Source organism: Taudactylus pleione, unplaced genomic scaffold (genome assembly GCF_031769625.1).
Source record: "Taudactylus pleione unplaced genomic scaffold, aTauple2 ptg000329l, whole genome shotgun sequence".
NCBI lineage: Eukaryota > Metazoa > Chordata > Amphibia > Anura > Myobatrachidae > Taudactylus > Taudactylus pleione.
The window spans coordinates 4,067,456-4,085,484 of record NW_028284730.1 but is presented as its reverse complement, the minus strand read 5'-3'; the positions used below and the strand labels follow the sequence as shown (position 1 = coordinate 4,085,484).

At 46.7% G+C, this 18,029-nt stretch overlaps 1 protein-coding gene across 3 annotated transcripts in view; it reads left to right on the top strand.

Annotated features, from left to right (window-relative positions):
* The window catches only part of OGDH (oxoglutarate dehydrogenase), a 116,559-nt gene that overhangs the window by 38,706 nt on the left and 59,824 nt on the right, over positions 1-18,029 (top strand). For 2 of the 3 annotated variants that reach the window (XM_088443337.1, XM_088443339.1), the window contains exon 1: positions 12,401-12,506. The exons of the other annotated variant lie outside the window; for it this stretch is intronic. The gene's annotated coding sequence lies outside the window, so the exon portion shown is untranslated. Of the gene's footprint in view, positions 1-12,400; positions 12,507-18,029 lie in introns of those variants that run through there. 3 annotated transcript variants of the gene reach the window in all.

The following is an 18,029-nucleotide window of genomic DNA, read 5'->3' as shown; positions in this document are numbered from 1 at the left end:
CACAGCCCCTATGGAGAACTGACTGCACAACACAGTCCAGCCAGCCCCTATGGACTTTGAAGTAGTGGACACAGCCCCTATTAACAGCAGCACAGCACAACACAGCCAGCCCCTATGGACTTTGAAGTAGTGGACAACAGCAGCACAGCACAGCACAACACTACTCTGCACTACACTACACAGCCCAGCCAGCCCTAACTCCCACCCTCCCTCTTCACTGTCCACAGCCGAGTGAGAAAATGGCGCCGACGCGGGTACCTTATATAGGATCCAAAACCCGCGAGACTCGGAATCTGGGATGATGACGTTTTGCCTCGATTTCAGATCCGAGTCAGGCGGGAAAAGTCGAGCCTGACTCGGATCTGCCTCGGATCGGGGGGGTTCGGATTTCAGAAATCCGAACCCGCTCACCCCTAGTTATTAGTCATACTTTCCTGCTCTGTGTCAATGTTAATGCGGATAAGACTAGGCAGGTACCAATGTTTATGTAAGCCTGCTTCTAGCAAGTCAAGCCAGATGCCGAAAAAAAAAAGTTTTTTCCACACAAATGTAATTAATATCACCCCCCTATATGTATTCCCAGGAGAATATGTGATGGGAGTGAGGACTGTGTTGTGTTGGCAGGCAGTGGCAGATACAGTCATTGATTATAAAGGCAATTAGTCTGCATGTTTGTTGCAGGGCCAGGATGGCATTTGCCTGGGGTGCCAGTTAAAGGGGGATGTCGCCTGGTTCAGTCACCCACAAATTTAACCACAGTGGGGCCAATGGCTGTCTGACACCGGGAAAGGCTGTCCACAATTACCCCAGCTTGGCCTTTTGTTCTGAATTCCTGGTTCTGGGCTCCATCACGGAGCCTTCATGATGTTGGGACCCAGAAGTGCAGCGTATGATGTTATGACAATCTAGCGCAGCTGAGTAGAAGTTTTAGTTAGTCAAGTCCTGCCAGTGGTTACCATCAGGGCGCATGCGACCTGCTACTCAGATGCATGCGCAGACTTAAGCCATTTACCAACTACGTGCAGCACCAAAACTGAATGCAGGGGCGCCTGGAGGGGCCCCTCCCTCTTTCATTACAGCAGCCCAGCACACGCTGCTGTGTGCTGGGCTGCACTGAGAGACTGCTAAGTATGCCTGTGGGGGGAGTGATCACACTGACCGCGCCCCCCCACTGGCTATGCGCCAAGCTCAGGGGGCTCAAAGTGCCCCCCTCCCCAGCGCGCTGCAAAATATATATATTTTTTCCCTAAGGGGACGTGACCACGCCTCCCGTGATTAGGCCACACCCCCTTCACCAGGGCCCTGCATCGCTCTTGGCGCGCCTGACTGCATGCACCTCTGAATCAGGCCCTATGTCTTGTTATGTTCTCTGCTTTGCATATTTACATATATTCTTTGCAGATGTGCATTGATTGATATACACTGAACTGCCAAAAGTCATGGTATAGGTGCTTAGTATCGTATAGGACCCCCTCTAGCCTGGCGAAGTGCAGCAACTCAATGTGGCATAGATTCCACAAGTGAACGGAAGACCTCTGGAGAGATGCTGACCCATGCTGTCTGGATATCTTCTCACAGCACCCTTGGGTGTGAATGGACCTCTCTACCACGTCCTATAAATGCTCGATTGGGTTCACGTTGGGCAAAAGTGGGGGACATACCATTCGTCAGAACTCTCCCGAATGCTCCTTGAACCAATTCTGGACAAATTGGGACTGATGACACGGTGCATTATCCTGCTGTAATATTCCATAATTGTGGGGGTACATGAAGTCCAAATGTTCATCAAGCAATGCAACATAGCGGTTACCAGTCAATGACGAGTTCATGCAGACCAGCAGACACCATCCATGCCACTTGACCACACCCCACATCATTATGGAACCACCACCTTCCTGCACAGTGCCTTGTTGACAACTGGAGTCCATGGCCTCATGGGGTCTGCGCCACACCCGAACCCTACCATCAGCCCTAAACTACTGGAACCATGACTCATTGGACCCCACCATGTGTTGCCAGTCCCCCAGGATCCAATTAGCGATGTCACGATCCCAGGTGATACGTCTGGCGTCGTAGTGTTAACAGGGGAACTCTGATAGGTCTTCTGCTCCCATATCTCGTGGAAGCTAAAGAGCGCTGCAGGGACAATTCTGGTCATGATCAGTAAGCACCAGTGGTAGGCCACTGTGCTGTCCATGGTGGGTGGTAATGTCTTCCATGCAGTATTCCCGGTACACAAGCGATGCCATAGATCAAGGAATGTTGGATGTCCGCACAACTTTGAAAATAGTATGTCACATCCGTCAGGCACCCACTATCATGCCCCATTCAAATTCTGACAATTCACGCCGCTTTGCCATGAGCAGCCTAGCCGGTGTTCAAACTGACTCACAAGATGTCAGATTACAACTAATGTAGGTCTGGTCATTTCCAAGATGTCATAGTACTGTGGGCTGGAGCACTGTGAGGCACTGTAATAGAAAACTGCATTAGCAAGCCATCAGGGCGCCATTAGAATTCGGTTAGGATAAGTAAGGTTTAGGAGTTTAAAAGGTAGATCTGGAGACAGGGGTAGGTGTCTGGGAACTTAAGCTGGATACACACTGATAGATATATCGCTGCTCATTTGAACGGGCGATATATCTATAGTGCATTGTCGGGTGTGTACAGTGGATATCCGATCTGCTGAGTAGCACATCAGATGGGCGACATATCTGAAAGATATATCGGCCATCTGCTAGTGTGTACGGGCGACCCTCTTTGTTTTGATTTTTTTCCCCAGTTATATATAAAAAAAATTGCAAACAAAATATTTTTACCTGTTTAACTGTAAAACAAATAAAACCTGCAGTCTTTTCTAATTGAATTTAAAAATTATATTGTGTATTTCAATAAGTGTGTGTTCAGTTCAGACGAGTGACACAGCAGATATTACTATTCTGTGTGGTGATGTCCCACCCTTAATCTACACTCAAAAACAATTCTCACAAAGACCTATTGCTCCAAGTGCATGCAAACAATTTCCAGTGTCTTATTATTTTTTTAATGGCATTAGTAAAAGCGACAATGGGCCTGAATCACTACCGTACGCAATGATTGTTTCACTTTGCGCATGCGTATGCATTGCAGAGCGTGAACCTGCCACTGCAATGAGGACTGCGATCACAGTAACTACGCAGCGCAAAGTGATTCACAGGAAGTGCCATTTGTGGGTGGTGATGGGGGTGGTCGGACGAACGCAGGCGTGCCAGTGCGTTTCAATACCGTTGCAGGGGCGTGCAGAAAGTGGCCACTACGATGCCATACGCAGTCTGAGGTCTCATAGCGTGCGTGGTTAGCAATTTCTGAGTAAGGTCAGGGCTTCTGCAAGTGTGCATGAGGCTGCGATGGTACTCGATTGTACAGATGGTTTTGCTATTCTGCTAAGTATTACGGATATGAGCAATGTAAAGTGGGCGTCCTTTGCATTGAGATCGCAATGGATAAGCATACTATCGCAGTTGAACATAGGAAAAACCCTTCTATCTAATATATATATATTTATATCTATATATATATTTATACATACATACATAGAGGTGAGAGAGGTGGTCTCTCACCTGAATTACCCAAATTCTGGTGGGATCAGCTCCCTCCAAGGGAGATAAAAACAAGACCGGCACATTCTGCAGTTACAATAGAAGTTTGGAATTCCGGGTTTTCTGGGCTGCACAGGCTCAAAGTGGAGATATGGAACTCCTTGTTTTCCAGGTCACCCAGAGCCAGCAGCACAGGAAGGGTTTAAAACTCTCACACACCTGTTGCTCATTGCCATGATGCTGTCTAGCGGCCAGGTAGTAGGAGACAGTGTTGTAGTGCTAGAGTCCAAGGGATATGCTGGGAAAGCATGACCAAATTGTGGTTGCAAGCCACTACTGACTATTAAGCACGAGGAGTGCTGGGACATTTTATGTTATTTGCTTATTTTCTGTTATGTGCCTGTGTGTGTCCAAGCCTAACCTCATGTATGCTATGGTGTAGTGTCTGTTGCCATTAAAAGACTCTGCTTTACCGAGTACCTGCCTGTCTGGATTCCTCATTTCAACACCCCGGGTTACTATATATATCTCCATATCTACTGGTCATCTCCAGATTGGACTACTGTAACCTCCTCCTATCTAGCCTACCTGCATCCCACCTCTCTATTCCAATATGTCCTCAATGCTGCTGCTGCTTGGCTCATCTTCCTCTCCAAATGTTCTACATCTGCCTCCCCTCTTCTACAAGCCCTACAGTTGCTCGCTTTCCCCTTCAGAGCCCAATTCAAGGTTCTTGCACTCACCAACAAAGCCCTCACTCACTCCTCTCCCATTTACATCTCTGACCTCATCTCCCTTCACACTCCTGCCCGCCTTTTTCGCTCAACAAATGTACGTCGCCTCTCCTGCCAACTGATTACTTCCTCCCACTCCCGCCTCCCAAGATTTTGTCCGTGCTGCTTCCCACCTCTGGGACTCTATCCCTCTTCCTATCTGACTCTCCACAAATCTTCAAACAGGCCCTCAAGACCCACTACCTCATCAAAGCCTTCCAGCTCTCATCCTAACCTGCTGCTACTTACTCCGTCCTCCGTCTACCCCATTTGTGTCACACCTGTTTGTCTGCCCAGCCCCTTTAGAATGTAAGCTCTCACAAGCAGGGTCCTCAATCTCTTGTGCTACTCCTTATACTGGCATCTACTCCTCACTTGGGCGCCTAACACCTGGTTGCTTACGCACTGTGGCTTTTGGACTGTTATGATCACTAATGCAGCGTTTTATGTAAACCTTGTCCTGTATTGTACTGTAAGTCATCTCTTGTTTGTTCACTTATTTGTCTATGTACTTTGTAAGGCGCAGCGGAACACTTGTGGCGCCATATAAATAAAGGATAATTATATATATATATATATATCAACTCTGCAAATAGGCGGCACTCAGAGACTTGTAATCCAGTGATTACAAGTCTCCGAGTGCCACCTATTTGCAGAGTTGATCTATGTTGAGGGTGCTGTCCTTCTTGGGAAGGCACCGGAGTGCCGGGTTATACAGAGTGTGTGTATGTATATATATATATATATATATATATATTAATTAGTCAAGAAAGTCCGGCACTCACAAAAGAAGGTAGCTTGGCCCGGTGCCCTCACATAGCGATCACGCATGTAAATATATCCAATAGTGCGGCACTCACAGCGCTTGATAAGAGAAATAAATAGCACATACACAAGATGTATATCAACGTTTCAATCTATGTCCTGAAGAAAATCGAAATAGATTGAGACGTTGATATACATCTTGTGTATGTGCTATTTATTTCTCTTATCAAGCGCTGTGAGTGCCGCACTGTTGGAGATATATATATATATATATATATATATATATATATATATATAATGAGAATTCTAGCATAATGTCCCCATATAGTTTAGATGGATCCACTTTGCACAACGTTAAGGCACAGTTGATATGTTACAATGCATGCTTAGTGCAGGATCCGTTTGCATTGAGCACAGTAGTTGAAATTGTCATTATTACATGCCATTATATTTAATGATACCAAAACAGGGTTATATAAGTCCATAACAATCTAATCTAAGTTTTATAGCACAAACTGTAATGAGCTTTGGCAGAACACTGACCGTCTCCATTCCTGTGAGAACCAAGGTCATTACTACAGCTGGGATTTTTCTAAGACACTACTCTCCCATGCAAGTTTCTAGGGCACCTAACTCTGTGTTACCCTGGGGTTTACTTCCTGATGATAGCTCAGCCTGTGTTTCCTTAGGTCCTTGTAGGTGATTGGGAAGGTTTAGTAGCAACAAAGGTCATGTGTGGCAGATAAAACGAGGGTAGTGGTGTACAGCCATTAAAAGACACAATAATGGCCGACAGACCATTTCTCTCTGGGCCTGATTCTGAGTTGCACACTGCTGCAATTGCATTAGCGTATTTTGCTGTAGGCACATCTGCGACTTTATGTTAATACTAGTATAAACCATACATGCCTACCCTTCCGGTTTTCGCGGGAGGCTCCCGATTTTTCGGGTAACCCCCCGCACCCCCGGAAGGGTAGGCATTTCTCCTGCATTCTGCCCACTTCCTAGTGAAGTGGGCAGAATGAGAATACCCGCGGCGATCGCGGGTCTCCGTGAAGGGGGCAGGGCTTAAGATGTGATTCTGCATGAATCACAGCATTTGGCCTTGCCCCCTATGTAAATTTTACCCAATTGCGGCAGTTTTGCCGTGAGGGGGCGGGGCTTGATGACGCAAATCGTTAGGCCCCGCCCCCATCGGCCCCCCTGCTGCTTCTCTTACCCGGGCTTCTCCCGGGAAGAGATTATAAAAGGTAGGTAAGTATGGTATAAGCCCTTTACCTGGGGTATAACCGTGCATATGAATGTGCAAGGGCTGAGATTTGCACTTTGCTAGATGCAAATTTTCCGTCTCAGTATGACCTCCAATGGGAGCAATAATGCATCTGAGGGCCTGATTCAGATGTGGGCGGTATTGCACAGTCGCAAGGAAGTGGCTTTGCAATACCGTCCAGCTAATATGCTAATACAGCGGGAGGTGTCCTGCATGCATCTGTGATCTGAGTGCAGCATCCGTAGATGCTGCCTCAGATCACCATCACGACCATAGGTCACCATGGTTGCTGTGTTGGCCAGGCTGCTGAAGCTGGAACTTTCTCAGCCTGGCCGCATGCGAGGCCAGGAAATCTACATTCTACGACGCAGACCTGGGCCTCCGCACTCCCAGGAAAGTAGCCCGGCACCGCTCCCTCCGCACCCCTAACCGGACGCAGTCTGTCATCAGGCTGCAGCTCAGGGGGTACTGTGACCGGGATCGCAGGACCCGTTCTGCACATATCCACCATCAAATGTGTATGTAAACCATCGGGTTTACGTACATAGCTGAATCAGGCCATGAGTTCGCAACCAATCCTGTGACACTCCCATAAAAAAGAACATCTCCATACATCTGAATAGCCACCTCCCAATATATTTCCAACACATTTTAGTGTCCATACGTCTTAGTCGGTACTGCGAGTCTGTGTGTATGCGCCGTGCAAGTTTTTAGGGATTTACACGCATGCACAGTAGCAAAATATTGCCAATTTACATGAACATTGGCACTGCGTTAAACTCATACTTACCAACATTCAGCTCCCTCCTTCTGGGAGGGATATTAATGTCTGGGCACAGCGGGGGCGTGGACGGGTAATAATGCCGCATTGGGGGAGGGGAAGCCCTGCCCCCTCACAATGCCGAAAATAATGGCATTGTGAAGCAGGGGGCGGGGCCATGATACAATTCAGCGCAAATCGTGTCTCTGCCCCCCTCTGCTGCAGGGGTTTCTATTAGTAGTCAGGGGGGGCAGGCGGCAGCTGGGAGGCTTGCCTGCCTTTCCGGGGGACCGGGAGCAACACCCGATGTTCGTGAGGCTTGCCTGCCTTTCCGGGGGACCGGGAGCAACACCGGATATTCGGGAGGCTTCCGGCCTAATCGGGAGGGTAGCCAAGCCTGGTTCAACCCAGAATGAGGCTCCTCTGTCTCTTAGGGATTAAAGAAGGCAAATTGATTACATCACTTAACATTTCACTGTAGCCCAGTTTCTGGGTATGATGAATAATAAAAGTACTTTGCTTTTTAGGCACCCTGCATAGCATTCTCACATAATGGATCTGTTCTCCTCCCACACATCTCTGCTTCTAACTTTGCAGCGGTCACTCCAGTTTTGTCTCTAAAACCGGTCTCCAGCAACACTTGGTAACTAGTAAGTGAAGTCCTGTTACTTACAGGTGTCTCTCAGAGCAACACCCAGGCTCTCAGGGCCTGTATGTGTGAGTGGTGCTGTGGCGCAGGCCCCTGGGGTGGCACTGTCGCTGCCCCAAGGCACCTGCATGTGCAATGTATTTTAGAATCAGAGTCACTAGTAGAATGTTCCTGACCTGCAGGTAGGTAAAAGTGCATATGAATTACAGTGTCCACTTGAATAGTCCAAAGTTGCTGACAGGAAGATACCCGGGTTGGCGGATTCGTGCCTGCAGCAATGTGCATTCCCTTTTTGGTGATTCCTGTATTTTGTAGAATCAGGACTTTAATAGACCCGAGATGGTGCTATGTCCTTGCTGCTCAATGTTCTTTATCCAAATGTGACAGCATAAAGTGACCAAGAGTGAGTGATTTGGTCCAGGGTACGTGCATTTCTCTGTGTGCTACAGCTTCGTCAGAGGCATAGTTTTTTCACTCCAGGCAGGCACCCTGTGGAGCTGCCTGGAGCATCTTTAGTCCTCTACTTTCCAGAGCCGGCAGCCCCTTGCCCTAGGCACTGCCGCTCTGTTACTGCTCTGAGAGGTCAGGTGAGTATCCCCTCTCCTGGGCTTTCCCCATTGACTGCCCCAATGGAACTTACAATTTATATTCCCTACCACATACTGTATACACACACATACACACTAGGGTTAAATTATTTTGTTGGGAGCTAATTAACCTACGAGTATATTTTTTGGATTGTGGGAGTAATTCGGAGCACCCGGAGGACACCCATGCAAGCACAGGGAGAATATACAAACTCCACACAGGGCAGTGGTAGAAATCAAACCCAAGACCTTAGTGCTGTGAAGCAGTAATGCTAACCAAACACTTTAATTTAGAAGTTGTAATAGAAACCTATTCTTTGTTATAGGTAGGGTTGGGATTTAGGTATATCTTAGAGAGAATAAGTCCAGCAACAGCCTTTGAGGGCTGGAACGCTAGCTGCGGCTGTGGAGCAGCCTTGAGGGCTGGTAGACTTTGACTAGTTGTGGCCCGACGGCTGAAGAAGTTGATGTAGCCTTTGGGCTATGCAGTAATCTTGAGGGCTGGTAAGTCTTTGACTCGTCGTAGCCCGAGGGCAGTGAGATAAGATGCGGCCTTTGGGCCATGCAGCAGCCTTGTGGGCTGGTAAACCTATGACAAGCTGTGGCCTGTGGGCCATTGAATAGGATGCAGCCTTTGGGCCATGCAGTAGCCTTGAGGGCTGGTAAGCCTTGGCAAGCTGTGGCCAGTGGGCCATAGAACAAGATGCGGCTTTTGGGCCATGCACCAGCCTTGAGGGCTGGTAAGCCTTGGCAAGCTGTGGCCAGTGGCCCGTAGAACAGGTGCGGCCTTTGGGTCGTGCAGCAGCCTTGAGGGCTGGTAAGCCTTGGCAAGCTGTGGCCAGTGGGCCGTAGAACAAGATACGGCCTATGGGCCGTGCAGCAGCCTTGGCAACGGTGGTCTGCTGAGAGGCCTCTGCCACCGGGTTGGCACAGACGGTGGTACACAAGATTGCATACTTTGGACAGTGGATTACGGTCTGTGCCTCCGGGTTCACACAAGTGGTGGTACTCTGGATTGCGACCTGTGCCGCTGGGTTGACAAAAGCCGCTAGACTGTGCACTCTGGACACTGAGTGCTGTCCGTGCCGCCTGGATGACACAAACGGCAGAGCGTGGATATGCGGACTGTGCCGCCTAGATGACACAAACAGCAGGTAGGAGATATGCGTACTGTGCCGCCGAGATTAAAAAAAATGGAAGCCTCACACAGTTGGTCAAAGAGAATGGAGATGAGCGGCAAGGGATACGCGTTCTTGACTGTGATCTTATTCAGTCCACGGAAGTCAATGCAGGGTTGGAGTGATCCATCCTTCTTCTGGACAAAGAAAAAACCTGCTCCTGCTGGGGATTTTGAAGGATGAATGAATCCCTTATCCAGAGCCTCTTGAATATATTCCTGCATGGCTTTATCCTCCGGGATGGACAATGCATATAATCTGCCTTTTAGAAGCCTGACACCTGGTAACAAATCAATGGCGCAATCAAAAGAACGGTGAGGCGGAAGAACGTCAGCATTTTTCTTGGAGAATACCTCAGCTAGGTCACGATAAGGAGCTGGACTAGACGAGGATCCAGATGAGACGGCAGCAGCAATAAGAATAGGTTGAGACAGACACTGGGAAAAGCAAGTCGATCCCCACTGAAGGATTTCACCGGTTTGACATTGAATCACGGGTTATGTTTTTTCAGCCAAGATAATCCCAATACGACTGGAGCCAGCGGACACTGAAGGAGAAATGGCAACTTCCCGTTGCAGAGCTCCAATGGACAATTGCAAAGGAGGGGTCCGGAAGACAGCTGAACTTTGGAAAGACTTGCCCTGTCTAGACCAATATCCAACACAGGAGTAGATAAGGACTCGGGATTCAGGCACAAGGTCTCGAAAAAAAGACAGGTTCATAAAATTATCCGCATCTCCGCTATCTACGAAGGCAGGAACAGAAATATGAGCGTTGGGTAAGTTGATAACTGTGGTGATAAGGACAGAATTTTCAGGGGAGGTGGATGCAAGGCCTAGATGTACCTCCCCTAGCTCATCTAGACCTTGCCTTTTCCCAGACAAAGCTGGGCTAAATGTCCTTTACCACCACAGTAGAGGCAAAGACCCAACGAACGTCTCCTACATTTCTCTTCTGCCGGAAGACGAAATGCTCCCAGTTGCATCAGTTCTTCAGGCTCAGACAGGGCCACCCATACCGGAGATCGCGGAGGAAGAGAAGGTAGATTATTTTCTACTCTGCACTGCCGGAGTCACCGGTCAATGCGAATAGCCAATTTCTTGAGGTAGTCTATAGAATCCGGAGGATATTGGACTAGGGCAGTGTTGGCTAACCTTGACACTCCAGCTGTTATGGAACTACATAACCCAGCATACACTGCTACAGTTTTGATATTAGGGCATGCTAAAACTGTGGCAGGGCATGCTGGGATATATAGTTCCACAACAGCTGGAGTGTCAAGGTTAGCCAACACTGGACTAGGATATCCTTTATTTGATCAGACAAATCCCCAGTGAAACTGACTTCGTAAGGCCGGGTCATTCCAACCCGCGTCAACGGCCCATTTACGGAATTCCATACAATAGTCCTCGGCTGCTCTGTTCTTATGTTTCAAGGACCAGAGACTCGCCTCTGCCATAGCCGCTTAATCGGGGTCATCATAAAGTAAACCCAATGAGGTAAAAAAGGAGTCCACAGTCTGTAATGCCGTACTAGTGGAGGGAAGACCAAAGGCCCAAGTCTGAAGGTCTCCCTGTAATAGGGAAATTATGATCCCAACTTGTTGGACCTGTGAGCCTGAGGATCTGGGCCGGAGCTTAAAATAGAGTTTGCAACTCTCCTTGAAATTCAAGAAATCCTTACGGTTCCCTGAAAACCGGTAAGGCAGATGAACAAGATGCGGCCTTTGAGCCGTGCAGCAGCCTTGACAACGGTGGTCTGGTGAGAGACCTGTGCCGCCGGGTTGGCACAGGCGGTGGTACACAGGATTGCTTACTTTGGATGCTGAATTACGGCCTGTGCCGCCAGGTTGACACAAGCAGTGGTACGCTGGATAGCGGCCTTTGCGACCGGGTTGACACAAGCGGTGGTACACGGATTATGTACCCTGGACACTGGATTGCGGCCTGTGCCACCGGGTTGACACAAGCAGTGGTATGCTGGATTGCGGCCTGTGCCGCCGGGTTTACACAAGCTGCTGGACTGCGCACTCTGGACACTGTGCCGCCTAGATGACACAAATGGCAGGTAACAACAGCTGACAGGAGGACTGGGTACTCGACTACATAACAGGAGACAATGCCAAAACCGGAAACACGTGAAACGCTATCGCCGGCATCGGAGCAGTGTTCACACCAGGAGGAAATAGCCAGAAGGAACCAATCCAGAGCAGAGCAGGGATGATGGACAGTTGATAGGCATTTGCATGAGCGGCTTGTGACACTCTGGGACCCTGGCCACCAGGGATGAAAAAAAACAAAAACGCTGCCGCCTGTTTTTGATCGAAGTCAGGGATCCATCAGAACTCCGCCTTCGTTGGCAAGACCATCAGTGGCAATCCATCGATGGTTGCTAACCATCTATGGTTGATGGCCATCCCTAATTGTAATTGGGACAAAAAGCAAGCTGCAGATTCAACACGGATTACTAACAGTACTTAAGAAAAGCCATAACAATGCATTATATTTAATATATTAACTGATCTCAGAATAGAACACGTGGGGCTGGCCTAAGTAACCACATGGAAGCCCCACCCTAGGTCCTAGGGTGCACAATCATGCATACTGGGGCAGTCCACAAATTCCCAGCCACCCCTGTAAGGAGGTGTCAACTTGTAATATACATAGACTGCACCGGTACTGTACACAATGACAGGGATCAGAAGCTGCTGGTCATACCGCGCATGCGCCAACTCAGAGACAGGTGTGAATGTGACACTCGTAATAAAGTTTCACTATTGAAGGAAGAGGAGGGCGGGTGACGCAGTGCTGCATGGGCGGGGACAGTGCGCAATAACCGGCAGGGCATGAAACTCTGGGCTGTGGCCGCGCCCTCCAGCTTTCCCAGCCAGTCGTCGGGCGGGAGCCGGACGGAGCGGACGGCTGTGGCTGTGTTCTGCGAGCCGAGGTGAGGCAGGCCCGCCAAGTGGGGGGACGGAGTGAGGGCAGGAGGGGGGGAAGAGAGGTGTTGTGACGTCACTTGCGGGGTTTCGGTCAGCGGTTTGGGGTAAATTCAATGCCGGTATTATTCAGACGTGGGGCCAATCAGGAGGCTCGTTGAAGCCGTCGCGAAGTTACGGCGTCGGCAGTTGGCTCGCTGCGGGACCCGTGGGCGGGTCCTGTACTGCAGCAGAGTGGGCTTCACGTCCAGGGCCGCAGCGAGGTCAAGATCGGTGGGCTGGCGCACACAGCTCAGCCCTGCTGGGGTCACATTGGGGTGACCCAGGACCTGGATGTAGCCATGGCTGTATATGGACGTGCTGGAACGTGTAGTTCTACAGCAGGGTTAATCCAATGGTTTGCCTCAGCAAACAGTTCATCACCTCCCCGATAACTTGTGGGATTACTGTGGGAATGTGCGAGTGCTGGAGCTTTCCTTCTAACCAAAAGTTACAGACCTGTGATGTAACTCCATAATTACCTCATTTACATTAGATCTCCCTCTGACACACCTCCCTCGTTTGATTTTTGCCTTTATTATTAACCACCATTGAGAACAGTGTGTGTCATTGCAGATCTGGTCATACTGTTACTAGGTGACTGTAAACTGGGGCAATATTAACCCTCTAACACATTTACAGGACATGAGATGTTGCCTTCTAAAGCCGCATATCCACTACACGCTATAAATGGATGATTGAACGATAACAAAATCATTCATTAATCATGCAGTGAATGTGCCGGCAACGACCAGCGATGCACGATCCAACTGGTTGTTGTCGGCATATCTCGTTGCCTGAACATACTGCCCAACCTGATGATGATATTGGTTGTGCACGATCAGGATTGATATATTGATCAGTGTGGGCACAATATCCACTGCACAGTCTAATGAACGATGTCGTGTAGTGGGTATGCACCTTAAGGCCTTTAACCAAATGTTAGACATTTAATGCAACTTCATAATTACTTAATTTACATTAGATCAATGTATGTATGTATGTGTATATATATACACACACACACACACCCACCCACTCCTCCACATATAAAGTTAGTGTCCTGGGTGCCAGTCCTTGACAGATCATATGTAGCAAGATGTTGGATGGCACTGCAGAATATAAATTTATAAAGAATGGAACCCATTTAGTCAACATTTTAGAGGTGTTACCTCATTTATCAAGACATCACATTATTAGCCATTGATAACAGTTTGTGTCATTGCAGTGACTATAAACCGGGACAATATTAACCTTCCAACACATTCAAAAGACATGAGATGTTTGACATTGTACATTTGGCGTGTAGTTGAGTGTTTGCTGCTGTTCTGTTATTTTTAAGAGATTGAATGCATCGCCCTTAAATCTTTACCAGCAAGGAGTCTGATGTGCATAGAAAACTTCCCACCAGGATAAAGACTTTAGCTCCGATGTCATCTGCTTTGATAAACTTGTGAGATCTTTTGTACACATAATATAGATCTACTGTAAAGGCCCCCACACATGGATTTGCAAATGATCCAATCTCCTTTGCGATTTCCCTTGAACTCCTGAACACTCCCGGCCAAACGATATTGTGCCTACACATGGAACGATTGTACAAACAATATAGATTAGTCGTTAACGATATATTGTTTGTGGCAAACAACCTCACGATGCTGGAATTTAAATAATGGGAGGAAAAGTGAGAACATATCGGTCATCGTGCACACATAGGTCGATTATCTTTCTGCAGGTTCAATTGATCAGTGACCACGGGAGCGCACATCGACATCGTTATGCCCACGCATGGCACTTTTTAAACAATTTGTCGTTCCAATCGGTCTAAAACGGCCCAATCGTTTAAAAAAATCGCTGTGTGTGTGGTGGCCTTAAGTCTTTGTGTAGTAGATTATACTGGACAGCATCCGTTCTGGAATCTCCCATTACTTTTTATTGTGATTTGAGCAAATCTAATCATGCTTTGCTGGCCTGTGTAGAAGCGAGGTCATGAACGTTCCTAATGACATACATTGTCTGCTTGGGAACTTTAATAAACTAAACAACACACAGCTATACACTTATCAGAGCAAAAACCTGACCAATAATGAAAAACCCTCTTGATATTTTTTTTACAAGTGTCCCCGATACAGCAGTGAGCTACCTCTGGCCTGGGTTTTAGGGGTTTTTTGAGCTACTGGTAACGCTTTTTTTTTTTTTTTTTTTTTTTTACATTTGTTAGCTCTGCTCTTTTTGCTAATTGTCTGGGTGGTGGGAATAACCTTTCCCCGTGTGCTCTGTGTTATACCGAACATTTATTCTCAATTTCTGTGGTCTTTTGCAAAGTACTTATTTTATATTGGAAGTAAAACCTATCTTGGCTGATGTATCATTTGTCTATGCAGCCGAAGGTCAGTGCACACATATTGCATTATTAAAAGTAAATAAAATACATCTGAATAGCTAGTTCTATACCAGGCATGGACAATCCCTGGCACTCTAGCTTCCTCTGTTTTGTGTCCTTATTCAAGGGGAAAAATGTGTAAAGCTATTATACTGCTGAACAGAAACAGGTAGAATTATCTATCGAAGGGAGAGAGTCTCTATTGTGCTCAGGTGTTGTGGGAGAATAAATATGTATTTCAAATAATGCTTTAAGGTGCCTACACACTTGGCGATGTGGTCACAATCCGACAATGTGTCCGATTTCCCCTTGAACTCTCCCCAGCAGCTCCCCGGCGGTCGTGGGCACGATTTGGTGTTAAAAACTGTCCAATGTGACCAACGATCTATCGTGCCTCCTAACTACTCCAGTGCATCGTGACTGAGATTGTCAGATCTGCCCTACAGCACGGCAAATCTGAAGATGCGATGTACGACCTGCGGGGACGCGCATCGTGATCATGAGTGGGACACATGATTTGGGCATATTTTACACGATTTGTCGTCACGATGCGTCTGAATCTGGCAAATCTTGTACAATATCGCTAAGTGTGTAGGTTTTAGTCCACAGGTAATCAAATGGCACTGACCTGAAAATGTAATGATGTACTAAAATAGTTTGATGAGCTAGGTGTTACCTTGTGTCAGGTGTGTGACCCTAATATTAAGGCAGATGATTCCTAGGATAGTTTTCAAACTGTAATATGGTGTGTTTATATTCCATTTAGTTAGATGCCCCCCCTCCCCCCCCCCCCCCCCAGGTATATGGAGTCCCACCTAAAGAAAGTGTTATGTCTGCTGTGTAGTTTAGTCTTTTCAGTACCCGGATACATTGTTCATACAGCTGTACTTTTGTGGTGACGATGCTCACATGTCTGGGTAGTGTTGGGTCTTACCAGATGTTACAGGGAACTCCAGAACAGACTCGTTACATTGTGTCTCTTATTAGCTGTTCCATACACTCACATCCCTTCTTGAGAAGCTGGGTGAATTCTTGAGCTCTATCGGGACAATATAGTATTTTTGTAGGTCATGGTGTATTGTCGGCATATGCCTGAGCTTCAGTTTGTCCCTCAAAAAACTTCATGTGGCTTTTCCCCCTGATCTCCATAGTTTGTATAATATCCCAGTTTCCTTTTTAATAAATCTGTTTCATGAGCATTTAGTTATCAACTGGAGTCCTAAAATCTGAGCAAAAGAATAAAAAATACAGATAATCCCACAACCAATTTGTAATTAAAACTCGTTCAGTTTCTGAGTTATAACGATGAACGATAATCGTTCAAGCGTTCTCCCATTTGTAGTCCATTTCAGATTGTCCAACATAACAATTTTCATTAAGGGAAGGAACATTTTTCGTTCATCGTTGTAAAAATCGTTCATTACACTTCCAAAATCCTTCACTTTTTCAAGGGAAAATCTGACAGATAATTTGACAGATAAGCATCCACAAAGCATTGCTTCCATTATCCGATCTGATGTTTAAGACCGAAAATCTCAAACCCAATTTCCTGATATCGAGCAGTGAGAATTATGAGTAGAATTCATAAAATTCTACTCCAGCCCCTAATTATCACTTATTTGTTTTTTTATTTATCTCAAATTTTTATTAGAGAAAAGTGTTTCCAAGCAGATCGCATTTCCCATAATTGTAATGGGAAATGTGATCTGGCCAAAGTTACTAAAAAATAAATTGTGAAAAAATACCGGGGAAAGCCCTGTGATAATAATGCCACTTGGAGATGACGTTATCCAGGGTCTTCCCCCGGTTACTGGACTCCTACTCTGCTCTAACATGCAGAGCCCAGAGCTGGCCCCAGTGATCAGCTGTGTGGTCTAAACAGACCACACGCTGACACACTGTAAAAAAGAAAAACTTACCGGAGATCGGTGCTCCGGTGATGTCTCCCATCCTGCACTGTGACCCGGTCATCAGCTGACTGGGTTCCAGTGCAGGATGGGATGTCAGCTGACCAGAGCCACGGAGGACATCACCGGTCGGCGCATGCGCGGGCACTTGTCACTTTCTTTTTTGCGAAAGTTCTGTGAGAAGTGTGCGAAGGGTATTCGCAGGGACAGAGCTTTATCACAAGCTCTGTCCCTCCAAGGGATTTTTAGTAAATCCCTGTGATATTGGCTGAATTCGATAATATCACACTACAATCTGCATTCAAAATGCGGATTGTAGTAAATAGAGCCCTATGTAATCATCCTTGTGGGCGTACATATGCAAAATTAGTGTGGTGGAAAATCAACAGCTTCTTAGAATAGATTGCATAATGTGTAACACGGGTATTGGGGCTTTCAATTTGCCAAAACAAATTGCCCAATTCCTCGTCCCGATCAAAAAAAGGTGACCGTGTGTAGTTAGCTTTGTCACTTGTAGGATTATAGTCTAATAATGGTAACATGCACTATGATATCATTGGTGTGCCCTCCTAATAACTAATGCTTATCGTTAACCTTTTATAAACAATAGGCTTGGAGATGACCACTAACAGGCCCCAGTGAGGGCAGTAGTGATCCAGCTGCTCACATAATGATACATAAGAATGTGTCCAAATTGTGCGCCCACCATGATATTCCAGATCAGTACACTTGTCCAACACCTGAAATGTTCTGCAATAATAATATTGATCAGCTGATATAATAAGTGTTTAGATGACCTGTCTCAGGCCTTTTCCTGTAAATCAAGGACAAATCTTGATTATGCACTGGGGGGGTATATTTACTAAAGTGAGAGTTTTTAGAAGTGGAGATGTTGCCCATAGCAACCAATCAGATTCTAGAAGGTGCTAGTTAAATGTTAAGTAGAATTTGGTTGCTATGGGCAACATCTCCACTTCTAAAAACTGTCACTTTAGTAAATATACCCCTAGGAGTGCATCAAATTTAGGTTACAGATTTGGTTCCGGAGTTATCAAAGTCTTAAGGATTTTTGGCAAAGTTTTGGTTCAGTCAGATTCTTTTAACAAACATATGAGACTCCAGTTTTCTGGATATGTAGATATCACTCACAACAGTTCTTATTAGAGGAAAACTGTTCTGCTTGGTCCCTGTTAATCTTGCAA